Source organism: Rhipicephalus sanguineus, unplaced genomic scaffold, assembly GCF_013339695.2.
Source record: "Rhipicephalus sanguineus isolate Rsan-2018 unplaced genomic scaffold, BIME_Rsan_1.4 Seq671, whole genome shotgun sequence".
In the NCBI taxonomy this organism is placed as follows: Eukaryota; Metazoa; Arthropoda; class Arachnida; order Ixodida; family Ixodidae; genus Rhipicephalus; species Rhipicephalus sanguineus.
The window spans coordinates 3,228-30,820 of NW_023615737.1; the positions used below are offsets into that span (position 1 = coordinate 3,228).

Consider the following 27,593-nt stretch of genomic DNA (forward strand, 5'->3'; position numbering starts at 1 on the left):
ATGCATGTTAAAGAGATAGGGCGTGCATACACGGACATGAGAAAGAAGTCAAGACACCACAACGCGACTAATGCCGATTGATAGGTGTTCGTGGTGTCTTGACTTTTCTCTCGCGTGCGTGTTTGCACACCCCGTTTCTTTAACATGACTACCTACCAACTAGGTCAGCTCTCTGTTATTCTGAACTTATGCATATATATTGCTACGGTATGAGCCGGGTCATGGTATGAGCCACTCATCCACGTCCTCGCAAGATTTCTTCCGAAGCACGAGGCTCTATCAGGTGCTGAGGCTGCCAAGGGCCAGCTGCGGCTGAAGCAGGTAGTAAAGGTGCTGCTGGAACTGGTGTTGTGGCTGCAGCTGCGGGTTCCGGGTTCCGTCTTCACCGCGAGACATCTCGAGCTCCAGCGGTAATGGGGGCAGTCCAGCAATGTGGCGGCTTCAGCGTAGATCAGGCGGTTGCAGAACCGTGTTGCTTGATTGGATGCCCCGCACCTCCACCACAAACTGTTACGGTTCGATTGAGGTGAACTGTGTTTATTTACAGATGAGGTCAGGTCATAATAGGTGGTGATGGCGTCCATAGACCGAACCGGCAGACCTCTTCTTCTTCTTCTCTCGTGACTCATATCATGCCCCGGCTCATACCATAGCAATATGCGCGAAGCTTACCCTGCGAGCCGAGAAAAGATGAGACATACTCCACCGCCACAGTGCACAAAGACACTTCGGTTGGGATCATCTACTCTCCGACATGGTGCAGAAAAAGCCCTCAAGGCAGGATGCCAACAAACATGGGTTTATTAACCCAAGATGCAGCACAGTGCAACAATCATGTGATTGTGGGCCATACAGGGTAACTTCGCAAGACTGATAAGAGTACGCTTGCCGGCAGCACTACAATTATCACACAAAAGGGAGTAGTCGAGCACACATACGAGAAGCGCCTGCTAACGCAGCGCGTGAACCCGTGTGCTGCCCTGAGTGCATCTCATGCAGTGAGTCAGCACCAGACATAAGCGAGCTTATGTGGAGAGGGGGCTGTCACTGGCGGCTTATGAGGACAGGCATGGCGCAGTAACGTAAGCTAGCGTGCCGTGTTGCGAGTGGTGCCTGGCTGCAGGTCTCCACGATTGGAAAGGGTGATGCATGGCTTCCACCAGACAAAAAGGCCTGGCATCGTAGCCACAGTTGCCATGTTGTAGTTTTTAACTGAGGTTAGGGAATTTATAATATGAAGAAAAAAATGAGTTACAGCGGACAAAAAAAAATCTCGCTGCCAGTAGGGACCAAAGTGGCCACATTTGAAGACTAAGTTTCAGTCCCCACAAATAGTAAGCCTTTCTTTTTTTTTTGCACACTTCACATTTTCCCATAATCCAAAATTAAATCAAAACTTCAAACAATGCTTGTCATGCTTTCCTTGGCTTCATTATAATAATGCATAAGGAAGGCTTTTCTTAGTACTGCTTCTAGTTGCAAGCTTGTAAGCTGATGCTAGTGTAAGTTTAAAAGGACTGAGTGTTGGGCGAGTTGGTACTCCATTACTACGAAAAACTGCGCAAAATAAACAGGGACAAGTGAGACACACGCGTGAGTTTTTCGTAGCTAGTGTAAGCATTCTTAAATGGGCCCTCTAACATTTTTCTAGCCCCATTTCTTATATGCACGTTGTGTAGAGTAAATGATGGACACATAAATACAGCAAGAACAACAGCGACAGGGGTGTGCAGTTAGAAGTTATTCTATCGGTGCTTTAAGCTACACTAAAAGTACCTGCAGCCATCATTCTATTCGACCTGCGGACATGTGTTCACACCAGGTCTGTTCAAATTCACCAGAGAAATGGCTGAAGGTTAGGTAAATGCAAAGTGCACAATGTTAAAAGGCTACTGACATCAAAGAATTGCAATGCTTACCTCAGTTCTGGCTGCATGCTGAAGATGATTTGTTCCCTTGGTGGTGCCCACTCAGAGTTCCCCCGAAGACGCATCTGTGAAACCAATAAGGACGAGGGATGTGGATGCAAGCTGACTCCTATCAATGCACTTTACGTAATCACCATGTGACCAATGAGGTTTCATTCAGCACATGATCAATAGTGAGTAACGTTACCTTATTCACACTCATTCTCATTCCCACGTGCACTTTGGTGGCATTCGTATCAAACAAAATGCCTTCCTTGGGACAATAAGCCGTCACCGTAAGTCATTCAAACGATGTGATCACTAGTGACTTATGTGACGTCCCCAGGCCTCTGAACTATGCAATCACTCTTGCAACCAGTGGTGGATCCAAGGGGTGGGACCCCCTCCAGCTTCTTGACAGTGATTCTTCAACACGTGGAAATTAAGCTGCTAAGGCGACCGTCACTCCAGCAAAGCAGCCCTCACTTGTACCTTTTTGTCAGGCGCAAAACTGGCTAAGTAAACCACCCCTTTTGGCGAACTGAGATAAAACAATACCCCTTCGGCTTGGAAGGATGTTCTTGGAAGCGACTGCCTTTTTCAATGCATTGCGTTGCCTTTGCATGGTGGCCACAAAGCACGATATGACACGAGCTGCTGTGTGTCTGCTTGCATTGCCGCCGTACACGAGACTCGTGAGCTGACAAGCAGCATGTGAGAATTGCTTTTAAAAGAAGTAGTGTTGGCTCATATGCTTTGCGTTGTATATTTTCTTTTTGCTTCCAATTTGCCCCTTTTGTATGGGCATAAAGGCTCTTTAGACAGCTTGAAAAACAACCTGCCTCATTTTGCTCCTTTAAGCGCAAGTAGCAGTTCTATCCATTTTAAAATTATTAAGTAAAATTCTAGCAGATCCCATGAATTGTGGAATTAATGTCACGCAAAGCAGTGGGAATGTGGCAGCCGATGCCAAACAATAAGCCCCGAGGGCTTATTGGTCAACTGTCCACTCGTTAAAGAATCACGTACTACACGCTACATGACGTCATGTCGCAGTGTCGCATAGCAGCATCATGTAGCAGCGTCTTTTTTTCCAGCTGGAAAAAAAGTATTCCACACTTGCCGTCATTCCTACGATTGGCACTGAATAACACTCCCAGGTTTGCTTGCACATAAATACCCTGTAATGTGGACAGGCTCAAGTGGTAAAAGCATCGGGCATGCAATCCAAAGGTTGCAGGTTTGGTCCTTAACATCTATATCCCAATTACTACACTACTTAAAACAGTACAATTAACGTCCCCTATACCTTGCTTGGCTTCATTATCTGCTGGTTTTCATTAAGGGTGTGTCAAACAAAGAAACGATCCCTCAAAAAATGCCCTTCTTTCATATGTGATGTGTTATCACTTGTGACTACTGCAATGTCACCACGCTTCTTACCCATGCATGCACTTTTCTAACCTACCGATAATATCAAACGAAAAGTCTTGCAAGGGGTAATAACCTGTTAACTGTTACTATGTCGAGTGACATTATCACTAGCGACTCCCGAGATGTCACCACACCACTCAAATATGCATGCCCTCTCAAAGTTTACCGACATGCATATCAAAAAGAAATATCTTTAAAAGGTTAACAGCCTGATCACTTTAACTATGTCAAGTGACGTGATCACTATTGAGTCACCGAAGTCACCACTTTCTCACCCAAGCATGCACTTTTCTAAACTACCGATATTCATATCACACAAAAAGTGTTTCAAGGGGTAATAACCCGATCACTGTCGCTATGTCAAATGACACTATCACTTGCAACCACAGGTCGGCAAGCTCACTCATGAGTAGACTCACTCAGACTCAGACTGAGCCGTGAGTCTGAGTGAGTCAGGCTGCGTAATATTTTCATGAGTCCGAGTCCGAGTGAGTCCGGATGAGGAAAATTTTGGTAAGTCTGACTCTGAGTGAGCCCTGAGGACAAAAAAAAAATCACAGCATATCCAAGGAGTGAATGATGAAGAGTTTGGGGCGAAGCTCCTGAAGCAATCATGGTTACACCGTGAAATCATCAGTGGTTTCGCCCAGCAGCAATCTCGCTGCGCATGTTTCGCAGCCGTTTCCCGCTCTCGCAGTCCCGGGTCCGCTTCTCGCTGCGCACGTTTTGCAGCCGTAGCACGAGCCCTCGATGTCTCCGGGTACGCTTCTCGCTGCGCAAGTTTTGCAGCGGCCTCCTTGGCGCGCACCGTCCCGGGATCCGCCTGACGCCGCGCGCGCTTGGCGGCGGCGTTGCGGGCGCGCACCGCCTCGAGATCCGGCTGACGCCACGCTCGCTTCGCGGCGGCCTCTCGAGCTCGCACCTGGGGATCCTGCCGATGAGCACGAGCCACAGCGGCCTTTTGCACCCGGCGCTCCTCGTCGTCCATGGTCCGCCAAGCAGCACGATCCGGCAAGCGCACTCGTACGGCGACGATCCGGGGAATGAGAGATCCCCGCGCAGCAGCCAATCGGAGAGCAGCTACATCGCCTACGGCATCTAGCATACCTTCACCCAACCGCCATATTGTACGCATGTCTATGGGACAGCGCCCTCTCGGACGAGACGAGAAACGGAGATGACAGAGAATGCGTACAGCGACATCTAGTATATCGTCACCCAACTGCAGTTTGCATGCACACGGCCGCTGGATAAAGAGCGCACGGGTACGGCCTGCCGCGTGCTCCGAAACCGGCGTGACGGGCCTAGTTTCCCGGACCACCGCCGCGGCGCCACCGGGCGGGGACGGGTTTCGCGGACGCCCGCGGGATCACATGCGCGGCGCGCTTGCGGCAGTTATGCTTGAGCGCGTGCGTCTTCATGTGACGCCCGAAATCTTCTTCTAAAATTTATCTAGCGTGTACACATCAGTTAATTACCGATATTTCTTGTACATTCTTGCAGCGCTTGGGAATTTTGTTCTTGCCTTGCCACATATGCATCTTCGCGCACCGATCACTTTTTGCGGAAGTAATCGCGTGGGCATATTTTTCTAATATCCTAGAAGACCACAACTAACCAACCTGGAGGTGCTGCACCTTTCCTAATGCATCGGAATTCTTTATTTTGGCTCTGAGTATGTCGCTTCAGATTTAATCATTTCATTTCAAAAAAAGTGATCTCAGAAACTGCAGCGGCCGCTGTTTATTTTACACAAAATAAGATAAACTTCTTCCTTCCTCCAAAGATGTTTATAGTACACATACGGTACTGTACTGCATGTAACTGCCATGAAATATTGCTTATCATATGTGCGACCATCTCATAGAAGGAGATTCGAGTCACTTTGAAATTTCAGTGACTGCATCTTCAATACTGACAATTGGGCGAGCTGTTACGGATTAATTAATATGAAAATGGTCAGACGGAAAGAGTGATGAAAAGGCTGAAACACACACGAACACAACTGCTTGCATTCCTGAGCTTTTCAGTATTTCTGTCTCTTCCCGTTACGCCGTTTTCATGATCGTGTAACGAATTCAACGGTGAACATAAAATCTGGACAAAATGTGAGAAGTTATTTTATTTATTATGAATTCAGGACTCATCCCTGCTAGCTGCTAACGGCGGCTTGTTGCAAACGTTGTTGAAATCCAGCGGCCGTGACACCACCTTCCCGTTTTCTCTTATCTATCTTTTTTTTTTCCCACGTACCTTTCAGCCCGCGGCACCTTTGTCATCGGTTCCGGTTGTTTACGAACGCTGTCGCGTTGCGGTGGCGTGCGTTGCCCCGCGATGCCATGTGCAGGGTGTCTACCGACCGGGAAAACCGGGAAAACCGGGAATTCTCAGGGATTTTGGGTAGTCTGGAAATTCTCAGGGAAAACTCAGGGAAATTGTGCTCCCATCAGGGAAAATCCACAGTATCTTTATTGAAAGGCGACGAAAGTCGCGGTAGCGCTTGCTCGATATTTTGTGAACGCATTTTTCAAATCAAACGGCCGCTGCGGCTGCGGGGAAGTGGCGCACCTTGATGCTGTCATCGCCTTCGGAGCGGTGAAGTGGGAGAGAATCCGGCTAATGCGTGGCATGCGGGAACCGCGAACCACGACACATCGTATCGCGCAATGTTGTCAGGATGTTCTGGGAGTACGCGGTGTAGTTCTGTAATCTTTCTCGCGCGTGGCGTTAGCGCCCGATATGGTGTTTTTGTTATCGCCGCGTGTCAAGTAACAACCATGATTAGTTGTATATAGAAGCGGTAGCAGTAGATGTAACGAGCTTGAGTTATCTTGCAAGCGATCGCGATCGCGCAGGAAGCGGATGCCTTCGACAAGGCTCGTATCTGGCAAGCCATCCCGATCGGCGAGAAAAAAGACGCTTGTTGGCTGTTATCGGAGAGCTCACTCGCTCTGATCCCGAGCTTCAAAGATGCTATTTAGGACTCCGTGAAGAATATAATAAATTTCCAGGCGAGAGCTAGCGTAACTAACGGGCCCATTCACAGCAAGTGAAAACTTTTTTATTTCTTTTTTTCCCGATGAGGGCACTGCTGAAACAAGTTTTAGGCAGTCGACTGAAATTTTTTGGGGCTGCAGCTGGCAATTACCAGCCACACCACGTGGGTGTTTGCTACAAAGCCGAATTACAAAACTTTTTAGAGCCATGGCATAGCGGCGACCGAAATTCGCGACACCGGCACGGGTCCCACATGCTCGATTCGGCGCGCGATGTCGGAAAACAGTAACGTTTCCACCATAATCGGATGTGCCGTAATTCAGGCTGTTGCCGTGCTTTCATGCGATCTTAGCCCGCAGCTATATTGCTTTTTTTTTGCGATAGCAATTATAGAGACACTCCGACGCGAATTTTTTGCCTTCGCCATGATCTTCCCTATCAAGTCCAAATCGCGATTACATCACCCCGCGCGTCGCATGCTCCATGTGCGAGTGAAAGTGCGCGAGCGCTGCCGACGAACGGGGCTTAAGCAGAGATGAAACGAGCCGACCGTCTCATTCGCGCGATGGGCACATGGATAGGAGCCGGCGCGTTGGGAAGGGGGGGGGGGGGGGGGGCTGAGTCCGACAGGAAGTGCGTACTTTGTACCAGCGGGCGTGGTCGCGTGCGCCGCGGTATCTTTAGTGGGGATCAGCATACGGCTCATACCTTTGTAGGTGTTGTGCTCTAATTGCAAAACTTCCGTTGAAGCCACAGCAGTGGCAAATCCCGGGGTAGGGGGCGGTAGCGGCGATCGCCCCCCCCCCAAGCCAGCCCCCGTCCCCTCCCTTCAGTGCCTGTCGTCCACCTCCTTTGTCAGGCTTGCTTGTCGAGTTTGCCCCCTTTGTCAGGTTGCTTTGCCTGCCACTGTCCAAAAGGGGTAAAGATCGAGAATCTTGTCCCTGCTCTCTACCTCTCATTGCTCTACCCTTTCCTGCTTCGCTATGCACATTTCCAACGAAGACTTCTTAGGCACCGCCATAATCCCCTCTGGGCTGTTGTAAATATGCGTGACCCACCAAAATGCACTGCCGAGCGTTGGCTTCAGCCTTTGTCCCCCCCCCCCCCTCCCATTATGTACCTGAATCCGCCCCTGAGCCATAGATCATAGATAGGGCACTTCTCTTAGTGCAGCGGCTGCGTTTCCTGAAGGAGCGAGCTGCTTGCCTATATTCATATAAAATTCCTCTTTGTTGCTATCGGATTTACTATTTTGCTCTCGCGGTGAAACTGACTCTTTTTTCTAACGTGGGATGGTTTTCGATGTTGTGCGTTCGTGGAGAGTAAATAGTTCGGTTGGGCAACATGATAGCAAAGGCGTTGCATTGCTCTGGGCAACGCGCGAGGATTTGACAACAACCCGCAGCAGCAGAACAAGCGCAATTCCACAGTGCATTAAACCCGCATTTGTTTCGTCTTTACATGTGACACTCTGGCAAGGCATCTAACTGTGATTGCTGCATCTCATGCTCAACAAAATTGATTTTTTTTCACGCAAAAAAATAAACAAAAGTTTTTTCATGTTGCCATATTAGTCGAGCATTCTTGTGGCCTTTTCAGTTTAAGATTAATCCTTCAGTAACTATGCCTTGCATGAAAGATCGAATTTCAGTTTAACGAAGTTTCGATATAACGAAGTGAGTTGCCGCTTTTACCAACTTTACTATATTGAGGTTTATCTGTTCCATGTACTATTCAAATGGGATTAAGTCGTTTTCATTTTCTAAAATGCGTATTAGAGAGTGACATCACCGAGCGATATGGTCTCTACCCATCTTGACATAAAACAAAGTTCTGTTTCACTCAGGGAATTTCAGCAAAAACACTCAGGGAAAACCTGGAAAACTCAGGGAATTTAGAAATGTCAACTCGGTAGACACCCTGCATGTGGTACCTATGTTGGTTTTCATGAAAAGCACGTGTATCCCTTTTATTCAGAGAGTTGGGTTGTCTGTGGTCATTAGCGGTACGGGGCACAGGCTCAAACTTACCTGAGCAAAACATGCGGAGGCAAAAAAAGTGCAGAAAAGCGGCTGGTGGGCGACGACAAGATTTCATTTCAAACAAATATACGTGGCATCCAACACACACATTGCGAGCGACTCACAGGGACAAAGTTAATACGGTAAACAAAAAAAAAAGGGGGGGGGTATGCTTCTTATACTCGTCTCTGTTTTCTTATTTTTTATTATTCTTTTGTTATGCTTCCAGCTTGTGAGCCCAAATTTTGGCTTCCAATGTCTACTTCCAGTCTGTGCAGACCATAAAACCTTCGGTTTTGCTCCTTTGACGTTAGCCGCTGTACAGACACTGGCGAATCTTCGTTGCACACCAACGTGATTGTCTTCTGGCAGTCTCAGTCATGTGGTTCTGTCATCTATTACTGTTTATTTTTTCTATATATATTTTCTACAAAGGCACCCGTGCTCGCTCCAACAAAGGTATACGTACTTGACTGTCCTACAGCAGCCGTGGTTTTGCGTGCTACTATAGTATACTTGTGTAAATATAAAAACGTTGTTGTCACTTGACCCGGCCGCCTCGAAAAAGACCGGGTAAGCGATTGTCACGCATGAATATATATATATATATATATATATATATATATATATATATATATATATATATATAGCTTCAGTTGATCCCCGCTATTTCGTGGTTTTGCATCTTGAGTTAAAGAAAACTTCAGTTGTAGCTTGATTTACTTAAGGTTAACAGCGCGAAAATAAGACACGGCGGACAGGAAAAGGACGAGACAAGCGCTGACTTCCAACTGAATTTTTATTGAAACGAATGCTCTTATATACCCGGGTTAACAGAAAAACAATCGGTAACAGAAGGTGAAAACATAAGCAAAGATATGAAATAACTATACATCAACTATCACTGAGCCTGCTACGTCAACTCGCGCATCCCAAAAAACAGAGCTCCCTGTCTGACAATGCAATTGATGGCTTGCCTACGCACGTGCCCCTTTCACGCGCCATCTGAGCTGCCTCAGAGATTATACGCTCATGCTCTTCTTTAATCTTATCCACGACTGTGGTCCTTTCAAACTGCGGAGTGCACCCACACGTGCTCACGTGAAGCGCCAGGAAGCCATCTTTGCCATTACGAACGTTATTGGCGTGTTCCCGTAAGCGCTCGTTCAGACATCTGCCCGTCTGGCCCACGTAGCACGCGCCGCAGGACAATGGGATCCTGTACACCACACGTTGCGCGCAGTCGACAAACTGCGTCCTGTGCTTGACCACGCATTGTTTACCGCGCCTCTTCACGGGGCAGGTCCTATTAGCCAACTGGGCCAATTTGTCTGGAGCACTGAAAACAACTTTCACGTTGAGGCGTTGTCCTATTTTCTTTAGGCGATGTGAAACCGTGTGCATATACGGAATGACCGCCAACTTTTCCCGCTTCTCCGCTGTGTTGCGCTCTTCGTTACGGTCACTGCCCTTACGTTTTCTCTTTCTGTGCATTGCCTCTGCCACAGAAATAAGCAACTGGCGCGGGTACCCTTCTCTTTCTAGGCGCTTTGACTGTGCCAGGAGACTGGTTTCCAAAACGTGATGGCAGGACCTCTGTAATGCGTTCTGAAAACATGGCGCGTGAAAGGGGCACGTGCGTAGGCAAGCCATCAATTGCATTGTCAGACAGGGAGCTCTGTTTTTTGGGATGCGCGAGTTGACGTAGCAGGCTCAGTGATAGTTGATGTATAGTTATTTCATATCTTTGCTTATGTTTTCACCTTCTGTTACCGATTGTTTTCTGTTAACCCGGGTATATAAGAGCATTCGTTTCAATAAAAATTCAGTTGGAAGTCAGCGCTTGTCTCGTCCTTTTGCTGTCCGCCGTGTCTTATTTTCGCGCTGTTAACCTTAAGTATGCACAACCAACTAGCCCAGTCAGCCACTTTATTATGTAGCTTGATTCTTCGAGATATTAGTCACTCCAGTGATCGCCCTTATATACATATATATCAATTCGATGCCATTGCCCTGCTAAGAACTGTCAAGAATATTTGCAAGCCACTTCTAATGAATATATAATTCCGCAGCCTTTTCAACAAAGTTACGAGGAGTGCGTCACTATATTTGTAAAATCCGCTAATATCAAGCATCCGAAGCTGAATTAATTTTCGGCCCAGTATCATGTATCAGACATCATGAAAAAGATTCAACGTATGTTTTTACATGCACTTCCTGTGTATAAAGAACATGAACGTGTATTGTCAGATGTTTCAAATAAATACTTGTCAAGCATTTTCAGAAAGGTTCTGAAGAAATGTCACGGAGATCAATATGTTAAAATAACAAACGATGCATTTATTACACGCACATAAATATAACAACCCCTTTTTTTGCACATTCAGCGCCATATAATGTTGCTACGCGCACTGTGGAATATTCTTTCAGACACACAGCAAAAAGTTAGTCCTGGAAATAAAAATGCCAGGAGCTCGGCACGTACACAGAAATTTAAGTGGCTATTTAACCAGATTACGCGAACGAACTCAACTGAATGCATATGTTATGACTGAGATAGATGAGATAGAAAAAAACCGCTTAGAACAGCTGACTGAGCCGCTGTTGTGACCACCACCAACTAATTTGCTGCGGCTGCTGCCCCAACGGAGCCGCCGGCACCCGTTTCCCCTTCCCCGCCCCGTCGCGCCGCAGCGGCCGCAACTGCAACTAGGGCCAACACGCGCTCTCCCATAGAAAGCCGCCCGACGCGGCAGGCCGTACCGTGCGCTCTTTATCCAGCGGCCGTGGCATGCATCTCTATGGCACAGCGCCCTCTATTGTACGATAAGGGAACACTACGGGGTACGCCGGATGGATCGACGATCGACAACCGACCAGGTCTCGCTATAAGGAGCTTCGTCCCTAATATACTTCATGAGTCAGTCTGAGTGAGCTCCACATCTTTTTGCCGACCTATGGTCCTATCTACTAACCTTCAGCATTACTGTCAGCCTTATCACGACTCACTTTTATACGCGTCTACTCACACATACTTAAAAGCACTATCGTTAACACGCCATCTCAATATCGATTGTTCCGAGGCGTGAGTTGCAGAGGGGGGTTTGTTCTTTCTCCAGCGATATCTTTCATGGGAAGTTCTTGATAAAGATATCTCGTGCAAGTCACCTCTTTCAATAAAAATGTCCTTACTCGATTGTAACCATCAGTAACTCGTATTTGAAGGTACCAGATCAAAACGCGCCAAGCAGAGCACCAAGAGACCTTCATCAAGTAATCCCACAATGTGCCGCGGGCCCGCAGAGCACTATGGGAAAAGTGTACACGTCGAGCGAGCCTGCTGTCCGGTCGGCCGCTTATCGTTGCCGATGTGGGAGCCCGAAACGAAAAGAATGCGCCGCCGCTTGTTGAATCTTCTTGAATCGTAAATACTACAATTATCCGAACACCCCCGCAAGTTATTTCTACGCATAAAATGTGAACGAAATAACGCAGTCAGTGCACGTATCCCTGAGCGAATGTATATAGGCTGTGCCAGTTAGGCAGCGTGCGCTTTATCACTTGCGGAAAGCAATACGTATTATCGTGAGTAATATGAGCTGGAACACCGAATTCATGTTTATTCGATAATTACTCATAATACTGATATGAATGTGACGTATGGAATTGCAAGATATACCTTTGCGATTGAGTATTTAGTGTCAGGAACACTTCTGCGCTTGCCAACTGCATTTAACCGCTGTGAGTTTTAAAATGCAACTTAGGTGTTCCATCTCATATTGCTCACGACTATACATATCTACGATGTGGCTACCTATGAGCCAACACGCGAAAACACAACTGTTGTTTGTAAAATTACAGTTAGTGTCAAGGAAGGGTGGTACACGCTTATCGTTTGTACCTATGGTGCGAGCGATGGGCATGCTGTGTAGTGAACGCACCAGGGTAGATCCAGAAATAAGGTTCCCATCATTGTTACAAACAGACAACACAGTTTATTCTCACAGCAATGTACATCGTTGGAAAGAAGACACTTTGCTCTATTTTTCGACATAATTGCCATCTTTTTCTACCAGCTTTTGTAGACGGTGCCCCAATTTCAGTATTCCAATGTCGTAGAACTCCGCCACCAACCCGACGGTTACCTCCACAACGGACGGTCTTCCAGTGGCTTCTCCATCGTAGACGTCCTTCCGACCGGCACTAGACTCCCTGCACATCTTTTGGATGTGTTGAACGAAAATACACTTGTCCCAATACACCCCAGTCAACTGACGATGGATATTCACGTGCAAAAAGCAAATTACAAAACGAATCTCGCACTTGGCGGGAGCAACAATGGGCACATCCATATCGGATGGCTGCTGAGGCAATATTAAGCGGCGCAGCGAAGCGCGGCCGGGCAGAATCGAGAGTGGGGGAACAGCCGCACACATCGGTGTTGGCGGATTTCGCCTCGCACCTTCCTGTGCTGGTGGAGCACTTTGGGAACCTAAATTCTGGATCGACCCTCCATCCAATTTTACTAAATGCCGACTATACCCGCTTGTATACTCTTTAAACATCAGAATCTCACCTTATGCTCATAGAAAGTGTCAATGAACATCGATTCCAAATGCATTCGCGAATTGCATAGACCACTCCTGAAATTCATCTAGGAAACTGAGTTGTATCTTTCTTTAATTTATGTCGTAGGACGTGCTGACGCCAAAAAGAAAAAAAAAACACCAGGCCTGCGCGGAAAGCGCAGCACAGTCACAGCGAAAGCTAGAAGAGCGGCATTTCTAGAGCCCATTATAAACTTTCTTGTGGCTATTAATAAAAGTACACTAGCAAAGTACCCACTACAGCAGAAATCATAATTTTTGTGAAGTTGGGAAGCACCCACCACGACATTATTCGTAATTCTGCGGAGATGCGAGGTACCATCTTTGAGACATTATGTGCACTTTGTTGATTCGACGGCTGATGAAGAATTATGGCTGAGTTCTTTGTAATGGCTTGGAATCTTTACACGACGCACTAGTTACGATATTCGCATTGCGTGACTCCCGGTCGTTATTTAACTCTCCCACCACGCTTTATGACATACTTTAACGTGAGAAAGGGAGAGATGGAGGGAATTAACTTTATTGAGACCCTGAGAAAATGGATCATGGGAGCGTTATGGGCTTCCTTGGCAACCAATACAAGTGAACTTGCGTGGAACCCACTACGCTACAAATCATCATAATTTTTGTGAAGTAGGGAAGCAGCCACCATGCAATTTTTCGTCATTCTGTGGAGAACCGTGGTACCCGCTAAGCACCTCTAAGGCATTATGTGCACTTTGTTGATGCTGTTGCTGATGACGATGATGAATCATGGCAGAACCCTTTGTAATGGATTGGAAGCATTCAACAACCCACTCGTTGCGCAATTCGCATTATGTGACGCGCATGGTTACAGAATTGGCATTGTGTGACGCTTGGTTGATGTTTTACTCTTCTACTACGCTACATTACATATGTTTATGTGGTTCCTTCCCGACATGAAGCCTGTATGGGGTCTTTTTGCAAAGCAGTTTCAAGCACCGGCATGGCTCTGAGGTAGAGCACTGGGCTCCCACGCAGAGGGCCCAGGTCCGAAACTCGTTCCGTCCTGGAATTTTTTTTTGTTATTTCGTTTTTTTTTTCTTATTTCGAGCGATAGTGGTTACGGACACCGGCGGTGGCGGCAGACAACTACGGCGCCAAAAACGGCCCTTGTTGTGATCTCATAACAGCTTTCGCTGTAAAATGGCACTTCTGAGAAGCTTAGTTGGTCCAACAGTGGCACACGGAAACACTGGACAAAAATCATACAGGTAATCCCAGCTAAACAAAAAAATTCATGATTGAATTACGCAGTAATATGTTGCCCCTTGCTAAATCCACTTGATCTGAGAAGTGCTAGCACGGCACAAGTGGAAGGCCGAAGCGCGAGGCTCGCTTTTCCATAAGCACTTTTCCCATAAGCACTTACGCGACCGTTGGTGGCGCTCGTGTGCTTGAAAAAGGTCTATTATATGAGAAGTTGATGCTAAAAAGCTTTCACACTTGGGTCGAAAAAGTTAAAGGGACCTTGAAACGGTTTTGACGATTTTGTACGAACACATTGGGCCGGTAGAGCAAGTCATAAGGATCATTTACAGACCAATTTAAGCTATGTGTGTAAACTGTGTAATTTATTACACGGCTTAAAAGCTGCGAATCACCACCGATCACCGCGGCTCAGCTGTGATCCCCGCCCACTTCCAGTGCGTGTTGCACTGGAAGCGCGACGTCACGCAGGCGGCTGATCTGATTGAATATGTCCAGTCCACGTCACTGAACCTCCTGTGGGCAACGAGCGTCGTCTGCCTGTGTTACAACGTGCTCTGTGTTGACGTGAGCTGAGCGAGAGTGTTTATCTCGAGGTTTCTTTTCTTGGACAAAATGAATTGCCCTAGCCGTGTTGTGTACGATATATCTAGCAACTGGTGACTTGTAGCTGCGACATCGTGCAATATTTGTGAGGCATCTGGCGAGCGGAATCCTTTCAGCTCGTCGCTGCAATGAGCATCGCGCTCTCGCTATCCGTTCAACGCCACGATCCACATGTCTGCGGCTGTAACTTCACCCCTGAAGACACAACCACATTGCCAGGGTTTACACTTATTGGTGATCGTTCTCGAGCTCTTTTTGTTTGTCCGCATGCTTTTGCAGGTTGTCGCCATACAGGAGAATAAAATAAGATCGACTGGTAGTGTGGCGACACCTGTCGGAGCAAATATTAACCACTCCGCGAGCGGCGTGCTGCCGGGCACACTGAGATTGCGCGTAACCTAGATTGCGCGTAACCTGTCGGCGCGCAATATCGGACGCCATGACTGGGCGAAGCTCAAACTGTAGAGTGCGCTTATGACAGCGCTGCGATCGCCAGCGATGGCACCGTGTCTGAGTTGAGGGTGCAAGGCAGGGTGAGGAGGAGGGTATATATATAATTGTCCGTAGTGGCCTTGGTACACGATGCGTCGCTTAATTTCTGGTGCGAATGATTTAGGGATGGTCTTGCCTAAACGCTGACAAGACTTCAAAAAACCGTTTCAGGGTCCCTTTAATTATACGCTAGTGGACTCGTGAGTCGACTCACTCCAATTCACTCAGACTCAGACTGAGCCATGAGTCAGTCTGAGTGAGCCCGACTGAGCAATGTTTTGGTGAGCTTGAGTCCGAGTGAGTCCGGTTGAGAAAAATTTCAGTGAGTCTGAGTCCGAGTGAGTCCGGATGATGAAAATTTTGGGGAGTCTGACTCCGATGGAACCCTAAAGGCAAAATATATTTCATGAGTGCATTTGAGTGAGCTCCACAGTTTTTGCCGACCTATGCTTGCAACTGACGAGACGTCATTGCATCTCTCAACTACACATGCACTCTCACAGCCTGCCAACATGCATATCAAACGAAATGTCCCTGAAAGGTTGACAACTAGGGGTGTGCGAATATTCAAAAGTTTCGAATATTTGTCGAATATTACGTTCGAAATATTCGTATTCGATTCGAAAATCGTGTATTCGAAAAGCTTCGAATATTCGATAACTTCGAATATTCGAAAACTTCGAATATGCTATTCGATTATCATGCATACAATAACTCGTCTTCCACATTTCTGCTGCGTTCGTATCGCTAAAAACGTTGCCGAGAGGAGCGATAAACATCGTAAGTACACGGAGGCACGATATCTACCTGCGATCAGCGCCCCGATACGTATGATTTATTGCTGGTGCATTTCCGACGTGCAGCGCTGTTGGCGATCATGTAACCGTACATTTTGAATATTATGCGGCCGTAACGTGCCGCACTACCACTCGTTCACTATGCGGGACCACTTCTGAAGGAAGACAGTGACCCATGTGACTGGTGGCGGACTGTAGGCACCTTCAGATACCCCAGTCTGGCAAAGCTTTGCCCCATGTACCTCCCTATACCAGCCACTTCTGTTCCAAGCGAGCGTGCCTTTTCAGTGGCGGGGGGGGGGGGGGGGGCTGTCTCTGTTAGAAGGGCGCGCCTGCTGCCTGATCATGTGGAGCAACTCATATTTCTTCATGATAACATCTTGTCATTACTTTTATTGTGCCGTGATATTTGCTTGTGTTGTGATGTGCATTGTGCTAGCCTGGACATTGTGTTCTGGAGACAGCAGTGTATGTTTTGTTGCCAGTCAGGCTGTTAATGTTTTTTTTTTTTTTTTTCAAATAGCTACATGGTAAATAAAATATTGTTACTGTGGAGGCATTTTTCCTTTGATATCCGATATTCGATTCGATATTCGAAGGTGGATATTCGTATTCGATTCGTATTCGAAAAATTTGATATTCGCACACCCCTATTGACAACCTGATCGAGCAAGATACAGCAGTTTCGTATGTAACTACCGACGAGGTTAAAAAGGCCATTCACGATACGCCGCATGGAAAAGCAGCTGGCGATGATGGAATCACAGATGATATGAGTTTGTGATAAAAGACTAAACAGACAACAAAGAAAGTACCGAGTGGTCTAGCAACAGAATGACAGTTTGTGATACAATACACAGGAGTCTCAGAAAATACCAAGTGGTCCGGCAAAAGAATGAGTTTGTGATAGAGGAATATACAGAAGACAAAGAAAATGCCCATTGGTCTTGCGAAAGGCGTTTGAGAGAGAACAACAATAAACAGGAGATACAAAAAAAACCATGCAGTCTGGCTAAAGAATGAGAGTCTGTGATAGATTATACAGGAGACTTATGAAGTACCAAGTGGTTCAGAAAAAGAATGAGTTTGTGATAGAACAATATACAGAACAACAATAAACAAGAGGTTAAAACACCCAGCGGTCTGGCAAAAGAAAGAGTTTGTGATAGATTATACAGGACACTCATAAAATACGAAGTGGTCTGACTATGGAATGGGAGTTTGTGACAGAATATACAGGATACAAAAAAAATCAGGTGGTCTGGCAAAAGAATGAGAATTTCTGATAGAATATACAGAAGACAAAAATATGCCCAGTGGTCTGGTATGGTTTGAGACAGAAGAATATACAGGAGACACAGAAAATACCCAGTGGTCTGACAAAAGAATGAGTTGGTGATAGAATATAGAGAAGACAAAATGCCCAGTGTATCGCAAAGTGTTCGTAATAGACGAATACACAGGAGTTTTAGAAAATACCAAGTGGTCTAGGAAAAAATTGTTTGTGATTGAAGAATACACAGAAGACAAAGAAACTGTCCAGTGGTCCGGCGAAAGAAGTATTTTGAGATTGCATAATATACAGAACACAAAGAAAATACCAAGTGGCTTGGCAAAACAATAAAAATTTATGATAGACAAGTAAACCCTAGTATCTGCAGAAGAGTATGTACAGCTTAGTCAAATACTAACAGAGGAGCCTACTCCTGTAAAAAAAATTCACATAGAGCAGGGATTCTCAACTCATGACTGTCCCTTACCACTGTCACAAAACGGAAAATGTAGAACCAATGCATTTTTCCAGTTCTTACATATAGAGCACACAATTTGAGAATAACATCAAAACCTGAGGAGTTCAGAACCACACAGCATGCAATGTAGCGAAAAATGTCAGGCACAACATTAAAAGATGGAAAGAAATTAAAAAAGAGTGGATTGGAGGGCAAACAGGAGTAGTCCATAACCTAGCTGACATTAAGAGAAATAAACTAGTTCAGGCAAAGTTATGCCATGAGAAGGACAGATAAGTGATGGTCAACTGGAGCGACACAAAGGGATGAGAAGGCAAAGGGTGAGGTGTAGCAAAATTGAGAAATTTGCAAGCATAAACTGAAATCAGCTTGCACAGAACAAGGTTATCACAGATCACTGGGAGAGGCCATCATCCTCCAAAGCAGGAGTCGGCAACCTGTGGCAGTATTATGCAACCTCCGCTCTCCTAATTATCTGAAGGCCAACATGGCAATTTTGACCTCAAATGGCGTTTTTACTGGTAACTTGTGTGTAAATTGCAACTTTGTGACAGGTGTGCTGAAAATAAACATCATTGCTATATTTCTGTTCCAGTTTCTTTACATTGTTGTCCATTTGCGCAATTTTTTCTCTTTGCCAGCAAAGCGCACCCCCCACCCCACTATGCGGCCCCCATCGACAAGTCGGCTTCACGCAACTCGGCCCTCCGCCTCAAAAGGTTGCCGACCCCTGCTCCAGAGGATAGGCTGACGATGAGCAGATATATATATACAAATTTACTAATTTATTTAGAAACTACTGCAGTTGAGAAGACCAAACAGGTGGGGGTTTACGTTAAACAAATACACCATTTCCCGCTAAAGGGGACCATGAGGCGATGCGAAACAGCGTTTCGGCATGTTGAGCCCGCGTTTCAGAGAGGGAGTGGAGAGGGGGAGTGTGGAGAGATGTGTGGAGAGGGTCCACACATTTCCTCGGGACCACCCTTACTGCGCATGCGCAGTAAGGGTGGTCCCGCCGCACATTACTACCACCACCACCACCACCACCACCACCGCATTGAAGTCCGCCATAAGATGCTTCGCATTTAAAAGTTTACATTACATTGCATGTTAGCACAGTGGTAGTACATACAAAAATTTTAATATATGTAATCACACATGCATAGAATCAATTCATATATTATATATGAATGCATGACACTTACAGTGGGAACGAAAGATTACGATAACCAACTAAAAGAAAGGCACAAGAACTATATATCAATAATAGACTCGACTACACATTGGAAAACACTCACATTACCGCTTATGAAGACACAAGCAGCCAATGCGTTGTAATCTTTGATCATACATGAAAATTAATTAATTTTTTTGTGCATGCTATGAAATGGTAGTTATCGTGACAATGTCTCGGGGAATATTAAATATAACAAAAGAGGCCTTTAAAGCAATCCTGCATCACAATACACAGATCACTTTGTTTAAACGAGAGGTGCAGTGTCTCGGATCCAGCAAGGAAGATGCAGTGTGTACCTACAGGATCCTTGGCTGGCTTTTCCCAGGGCACTCAACATGCGAGATCTGCTATGAAAAACTACCAGCCGGTACTTAGGCCATATAGTACATTAAGAGATGTGACGCAAGGCTATCCCCCACATCGCTCACCTTGTGCAAAGCATAGTAGTCCTCCTCCACTTGGTCGGGTGAAACAGGCCAGGCATCAGGCAGGGGCAGCAGCTGAAACGTCCTTTCATTTCAGCTCCAACACCACACATGTGTGGCAAGTGTTATGTCGGACAGACTGGGCGCTGTGTTAATGTGCGAACCAGAGAACATGCACTAAATCTAAACAAAAATAACGAACTCGCAAATTTGCCTCTGCACTGCAAAGCTTACTAGTGTGAACTATGACTTTATGCACTTTGACCTCATGAAGGAACTAGCGCGACTCGCGAACTCTGCGATCAGCTCCCGCAACGCGTTGCTGGAGCGTACCTCTCCAACTCGTCGGCAGGTGCCACTAGGCCCTCAACTAACAAGGTTCATGTTGCCGCTCATGAGCATCGGATCATACGTCAAGCGAAGGTGGCGCCACCGTTCTACTCAGTAAAAACGAAGCGTAGCTGTATGTCTTTACCTAGAAAAGATTAAAATAAGAAGTGTGTTGCATTTCAATGCTAATATGTGTAAAGACAATTGATGGCGCACGCAAGTAAATGGACACATGATCGCCAACAAGTGCATCTTCACTTTTTTGCCACGAGAGGAGCCAAAAGTAATTTTGAGTGAAGAAATAAAAATATAAATCCACGTTTAACGAGAAAAACAGGGTTTGTTTTAACGTTTTGTAGGTTTGCCTACATTTTTGACACGATCATATGAAAACCGGCTGTGGTATATTCATATAAGCTACAAAGAAATAGTATAAAACACATTTCATCAAAATCAAGCCAGTAGTTTACTGAAAAAAAGTGCGACATATATGTTCCACTGACTCATGAGTGTTTTTAAAAAGTGGGAAAACACTGTCCTACTGTCTCATGAAAGCAACACCTCGAGATTGCATCAACAGGTATTTGGGATGAAACAGCCGAAGCAAGTGGCAGAGTATCGCTTCTCGTTAAGGTGTGCGGAAAAAAGTTGTGGGGATCTCATTCCAGCAGTAGAACACCACCTGCACCTGCGCCTTTTGTGAGCCGTCATAGCGCAGTGGTCTGTTCCTGTAAAGCTTACTTCACCGCATGCACAATCTTTTTTTGTCCATTTGCCTGTCCTTGCTTTGGCTGTCGAAATTGTCTAGTACAGCTGTTGTCCCTGAATATGCGCCTACTTTTCAAGAGGTATGTGATATCAAGAAAAATATTTCCACTCATCAATATCTGCAACTACGCCGAGGAATGAGCATGGCAATATCACAGGGGATTGTTTCGTTGCATTTATCAGTCATGTTATTCCACAAATTTACAAAAGCACGTGATGAATGGAAGCTAAAATCATCTCTCTGAAAAACGAGAAAAAGAGGAAACTATCCGGTATTTTGATTGGTAGGTTATTTCTACCTGGAAGAAGAAAATTCAGAAGCTATCATGAAAAATTTATCGAAATTCAACGTCACTGTAACACTACTTCCGCCCTTCGAAAGTGTAGTAAAAGATTTTTCCTCGAGAATACAAACACTTAGGTAGATATGAGTGACTTATCGTTGCGCTAATTGCAACGGGTGATGTGGGAGAAAATTTTTCCTGCAAACCGAAAAGTGGGACGTATGTGTTCCGCTGTTCCACATAGGTTAAACAATACAATAGACAATCTTTCCATTGGTGTGGTTATCTCAGTTCGTGTTCTGACTGGTTATCTGTGCTTTTAAAACCTGGCACAAGTAGAATGGTATGTTGGTGTGTGCATATTGATATTTTTGCGGATTAAATTCAGGCGATGAACAGCCAGCCTACTACTGTTTTTTTTTGTGTGTTGATTTTTCATATATGCACAGCGAACATGATCCAGCAACCAACCAGTCTATCTTACCGATTTGACTGCTATCACTGACTTGCTGAGTAAAATGTCAAAGTCCATGTAAAAGCAATTACAATGCTATTACTGCAAATAAAAGCTTTTCTGTGGAGTGCACTGCTTTTGCAAAAGGTGGTCGATATAAAAAAAATTCGGCAGATCCCACACATTGTGGGAATCAGTTTCATGCGAAGCAGTCAGCGAGTAGCTGTCTATGCTGCATTTTTTTTTTACTTTGGGTCAAGCGTTATGAGGTGGATCAACATGTTTTTGTAAATGGAGTAGTGTGTGCATCGTGGGCTTACCAGGCACGTCGACTACACTGACGTTTAAAGGTTAACTTCCCAACTAAACTTTCCCATAAACAAACACGATTACTGGTAGTGTGTGACAGCACTGACTTATCTTGAACCAGTGCATAATGGTGGCCAAGAATAATAAAGGACTGAGGTAATTGATAAGTATTCATTCTAAAATACAGGGCGTGCAAACACGGTCACAACGAAGAAGTCAGGATACCACAAACGTCCACTAACAACTGAAGAGGCGCACAATGACTTAAAAGAAAGAAGGCACGAAAACTTATCTGCGCATGCCCATGCAATAGACAAACCTATCAATCTGGCACGCGTGGTGGTCTACGTGAGAGATAACTATTCAGAAACTTGATTTCTTCTTTATGCAGGTTAAGCAATGGATGGCTCGCGCATGCACTACCATTGTTATCGATATGCCAGGCCGCAACTATTAAACATGTTTCTTCATTCCTGTGCTGGTACAAAATCGCGCATTCATCGAATTTTGGCGTGCACTTACACCCTCGACAATGTAAAGATAGATGCGATGGTGAGCCTCTGGATAGTGATTTCTTATGTTCCATTAATCTCTGGTTAACACAGCGACCCGTCTGCCCTACGTAGAAGCGGCTGCAACTAAACGGAATTTTATACACCACACCCGTACGGCAATCAGTAAATTTGTTGGTATGTTTCACAAAACAAATGTCAGTCCACTTCTTGTCTATCCCCTGCTTATTCTTTCTTCGTATGGTGGCACATATCTTACCCACGACCTCCTCTATAAACTTACGACCTGCTCATGCCGCCGCTCCCCGTTTCGCCAGATTCGCTTTTGCTTGTTTGCTTTTTTTTTTAGTTCTCCAAAGTGCCGCAGCACGCCTTGGCGCCACAACTTACCCCCATCGCTGCAGGCGCCAAAGGCCAAGCCGCTGTTCTGCTTGGTGCGTGCGTGCGTTCGCTTGACGTTGTGGCACTCGAAGGCTATCGCTTGTCACATCTATCTTTAATAGAAAAAAAGTAGAGCTGGGCAAGCAACGTAGTGCACAGGACCTATAACCAACGTGTAGCGAGAGCGACGGAGTGGATATCGAGAGATGGCTAGCGCAGCCGAGGTAAACAGCCGAGTTAGGTGGCTTGATGAAATTAAAAAATTGATAATTGAGGGATAAAACGGAATTGGCGTGTGCAAGACGGGGCAAGACATCATTGCGAGAGGTCTTTACCCTGCAGTGGACACAGAATAGTCGGGCCATGATAATGACATCGGATATTTCACCCCTGCATTGAGATATTTGAAAGTTGTTGGATATCTGGGAGATTTTGTCTGGTCCCAAAAGCAGTGTTTACTGGATCCTCGGGCAGTATTTTGCTTTGAACAGGGCTGAATTTTAGTTCTGCCAGTAGTTATTGCAGATGGAATGCTGATGGACTGTAGGAAAAGCGTGGGGTGCTAGGTAGAATGTGCATATATATTCCTTTGTGTCCTTGGTTGTACTGTTCACTTTTTTTACTAGAGGTATTGTTGATTGCACTGTTAATGTTTTTGTGCACTAATAAATTGCATTTTGCAGGTATCAACATTTTCGTTGCAGATTAGATTTTCCTGTATTGGTATCTGATGCTTCAAAAGCAATGTTTGGACTAGATTATTATTTACTACTGGTACTGCAGTGTGCCATTGATTCTGGGAATAAGACATTCGTTTGACCCATAAGCTTAAATTATAGCGGTCATAAGGGACTTGTCTGCTAAGCATTTTATTGTAAGTGTGAAGGCATCAGGTGAAATAAAATTTCGTTCTTCAATCTCATGCCACAGAGGCTTTTGATTACATCATGCATCACACGCATGATGTGCAATGGCGTGCGCAGGGTTCCCTGGGAGGGGGGAGGGGGCGAAGGCTCATCGCGGTGCCCCCCCTCCCTATTAAGTCAATGTATTGGGCAGACTTTGCGTCCCCTCTTAGGTGACTAGGAGGGGGGGGCCTCCCTGCCCTCCCACTGCGCACGCCTATGATGTTGTGAATGAAACAATTGGCAGCTGAAGCCTCAGGCAGCATCAGGAATAGTACATGGTGGGAAATACTATGTGGGTTAATGCTAAAAGTTCGTGGAATATAACTAGGGACAGTGCAAAGTGATTTAGCCAGTTAAAAATCATGCTTTAGATTATAAATGAAACTCGCGTTTCTATACATCGTTATTCCTATGATGGAAATAGAGCACGCAAGAGCTGTTGTCTCGTAACGCTTTGTATGTGAATGCTCCAGCAGTAAAAGCGTGGTCGCATCGCCGGTGTGAGACGCGGCAATGCCAGCGACGCTCGAACAGAGGCCATAACTGCAATAAACTGTGTTTGATAATATTTGTATGTGCGAGAAATTGCTGTAACAACGTTATGATAATCCGCCGGTTTTGTCGCACGCTTCCATCGTTAGACGTTCGCTAGACCCCACCCAGACGATAGCACAATTGCGCCCTTCTGTCGTCCTCCGTGTACAGTATGACAACGATATACTTGAAGGGCGACGGGCAGGTCATGAAAACTTACACGGGTCATCACATGCGTCGTTCGTACCGTATGTCGTCTTCATTTGCGTCGTAGAAACTTTGGTTTCAACTTGTTACAAGATCGCACCGTCTCGCCCACGAACGAATTATTTTTGCGGCTGCTAGACAGCGGTTAGGTAAGGCGCCGCTGCACAAAATAAAGTGAGGAAATAAGGCTTACGTTCTCTGGGTTATGTGTCGCATATTGCTTTCGTTTGCCTGCACTTAGATGGGGACGCAAAAGCGCTCGCGCAGAGATTGAGATCCAGTAACGAACTTCCCGGAGCCATCCACCACGGTGCGTCTCACAGCCAGAATGTTGCTTCGAGACGTTAAATCAATGGATTGCTCGATCCACGCGTTAGAGACTAGAAAAACAATGAGAGGAACGCGCACACACGAGTGCACCACAACGGTCGTGCATCGTCTGCTATGGGGGAAAGTTGTGGCGGCACCTGGCGGTACCTCAGGTCCCTACACGCCAATTTTTAGCTCCACACGCCTCCGTAGGGATGGCGCCGGTGAGCAGGTCGTAAGTTTATAGAGGAGGTCGTGATCTTACCTAGGTTATTGGCAGCCGTAAAAACAACATTAACGCCGTATCTACACCCACTTTCTTTAGCCTATGAGATACGCAATGAATGTAGAGAACACCGACGACACGCTTTTTTCTATCGCTTTCTGCAAACATGCTCGGACTTAACAAAACGAACTTCTTTAAGCGTTCAGCGACAGTGGCCACTGCAATGCTAGGGCAACCTACACCTAAAAGACGCGTAACCTGTGCGTTAAAGCTGGCACTCATTTTGTGTTCACATGACTTAGTGAGAGAATACTTAAGGCGCGACATGGCTATACCGTTTTTTACACCCTTAGAATGTTTCGACGAGAAGTTTAACAGCGGTTTTGAAGATCTAGGAGAATATTGCCAGCAAACGTGGTTCTCCTGAAACGATCAGCAAATGTCTAAAAATTGTATTCCATCATTCTGAAGCGATTCTTTAGTGCAGTTAAGCCCTCCTCCGTTTCATTCAAACTGTTCGCTTACTGACGTTCCACCGATTCAAAGCCACCACCCCTACAGAAAATCAAGTAATCGTCCACGTATCGAAAAATCTTAATACAATCACCTAAGGCAACCTCTACACGTTTGTCGATCATGCTAAGGTACAAATCACTAAGAATCGGAGCAACCTTGGAGGCAATGCAAAATCCTGATTTCTGCGCATCAACGCCTTCCTTCCAATCTACCAGCGTCCACTTTAAATACATGGAAAGGATTTCTATAAAAGCCTCCGCAGACACTGCACTTAACAGTGAAAACCGTTTCCTGCACTTGTTCATTAAAGGGACACTAAAGAGCAAAACGATTTTTCTGGCATTAGTAAAGTAGTCTTCCACGATACCAAAACACCACGCTTGCTGCGAGAAGACGCTTAATAAGCGAGAAAACGCGCAAAAAGAAAATACAGGTGGCGACGACACCTTGGAATTCCCGCATCATTTGCGTGACGTCACATATTTTTGACGGCGCCTGCTTGGGCCTACGTAGTTCCTAATCAGTTAAATCGAAGTACATTGTCCTCTGAGGGGGCCAGAGACTTGCCATAGCGAGTATGTGGAAATTTCGTCGAGCCAGTGGCGCCAAAATACGTTAAATACTCTTTGGAACCTTTTACGTCACAAATTACAAAGTTCGGCGCGAAATTTAAAAATGAAACTTTGAACTTAGTTTTCTCCTCGCGCAAATAATAAACCTATGGTGGTGAAATAAACTACGCAAGAGTTACCCGAGCACACTTTATCAATCTAAACCAATTCATTGTTTCTCTTTAGTGTCCCTTTAATACCATCTTTAACATATTTCAATACCCCTTCATGCAGCAAGGAGTAATAATGGCCTTCGATATCCACGCTAAAAGCTTTACAACCTCCAGGGTTCTCCTCAGAGAGAAACTGAACTAGCGCCTGAGAATTATGCACGCAAAAATGGTCTGAAAAACTGAGCAAGCTGAAGCAGTTCTGCAATTAACTAGGAACAGCGATTTGCCAGATGCCTTTCTCGGAAACAATAGCTTGAAAAGGAATCTCGTTCTAGTGTTTTCACTGAAAAAAAAAAAACAATTCTAAGGTGAGTGAAACAATTCTACAGTGAGCGGGGTGGCCAAGTTTTTCAAATGCTACAGTAGTGGATCCTGCTCAATTTTTCAGACCGAATGAGCTCATGATGTTGCAGCACTAAAGATGTCACAGCTGTGAATGAAATTTCCATAATTCAGCTTGTCTCACTTTTATGCAATAATACAGCAAGGAACCGTCGAAGAATCGAGAAGCGGGCTAGTTGGTATACGTCCAGTTAACAGCGCAAAAAGGACAGACCAAAGGAAGTGAAGCTACAGGACAAGCACTTGTCCTGTAGCTACCCTTTCTCTGTCCTGCCCCTTTTTTGCACGCTTAAAATAAAAATTAAAGCATGGCTTTTTTTTTTGTTTCTGCAAGTGTGCGTGTGTGTGTGTGCGTGCGTGCGTGTCCAACGGGTTTCCATTCATCAGCCAGAGTGGGGAATAGGAGAGAGGGAGAGAGAGAGAGAGAGAGAGAGAGTGTGTGTGTGTGTGTGTGTGTGTGTGTGTGTGTGTGTGTGTGTGTGTGTGTGTGTGTGTGTGCGTGTGCGTGTGCGTGTGTGTGTGTGTGTGTGTGTTAAGAGCAGCTATAGGGGCTAGTTGGTTGTACATCTTGGGGATAATCACGCTTTTGTAACGTACAGGAACTGGCTGAATACACCACAAACACAGTGCCCAATGTTCCGCGCTGTGTTTGTGGTGTATTCAGTCAGTTACTGTACGTTAAAAAAGCACGATTACCACCAAGGTGTGCGTGTGTGTGTGTTTGCGTGCATGCATGTGTGTCCAACGGGTTTCCATTCATCAGCCAGAGTGGGGAACAGGTGTGTTCTGCCACTGTGCACGAGGTACTGGAACAACTACAAATTCACTACACAGCATTACAGCATAAACTATTAGAGTGGTAGCCAACATCATTGGAAGTCTCCAAGCAATTCACGTGTAAGAGCCAGGTAGCCAATACGTACCGACTGGGCAGCATCCTGCTCTGAGACCAGCCACTGCAAGTCTGACGCCTTAGGCAGCTGCTTCTCGGAGAAGCGCCTGAGCAGGTTCAGGGCCACAGCCTCGGCTGAGGAGCCCCTGTCGTGTGAAAGTCACACTCAAGAGGTCACCAATGCACACCATGCTATGCAAGCAGCGGCACCACCTCTTGCATCACATGCATACAAAAAGACACTGTGCATCTCAAGCACCAATGCGTGTTCCAAAAATTTAACCCTTGGGTCAAAAACCGTGATATGATTACGAGGCACAGGAGACT

The 27,593-nt window shown here is 45.8% G+C and overlaps 1 long non-coding RNA gene across 1 annotated transcript; it reads right to left on the bottom strand.

Moving 5' to 3' along the window:
* Positions 1-1,913: 1,913 nt before the first annotated feature.
* LOC119378071 (uncharacterized) lies at positions 1,914-27,440 on the bottom strand. The gene is made up of 3 exons (XR_005180920.2): positions 27,298-27,440; positions 19,514-19,585; positions 1,914-1,993 (listed from the first exon to the last, which is right to left on the bottom strand). It is a non-coding gene; the product is annotated as an uncharacterized LOC119378071 (long non-coding RNA).
* Between the last annotated feature and the right edge of the window lie 153 nt (positions 27,441-27,593).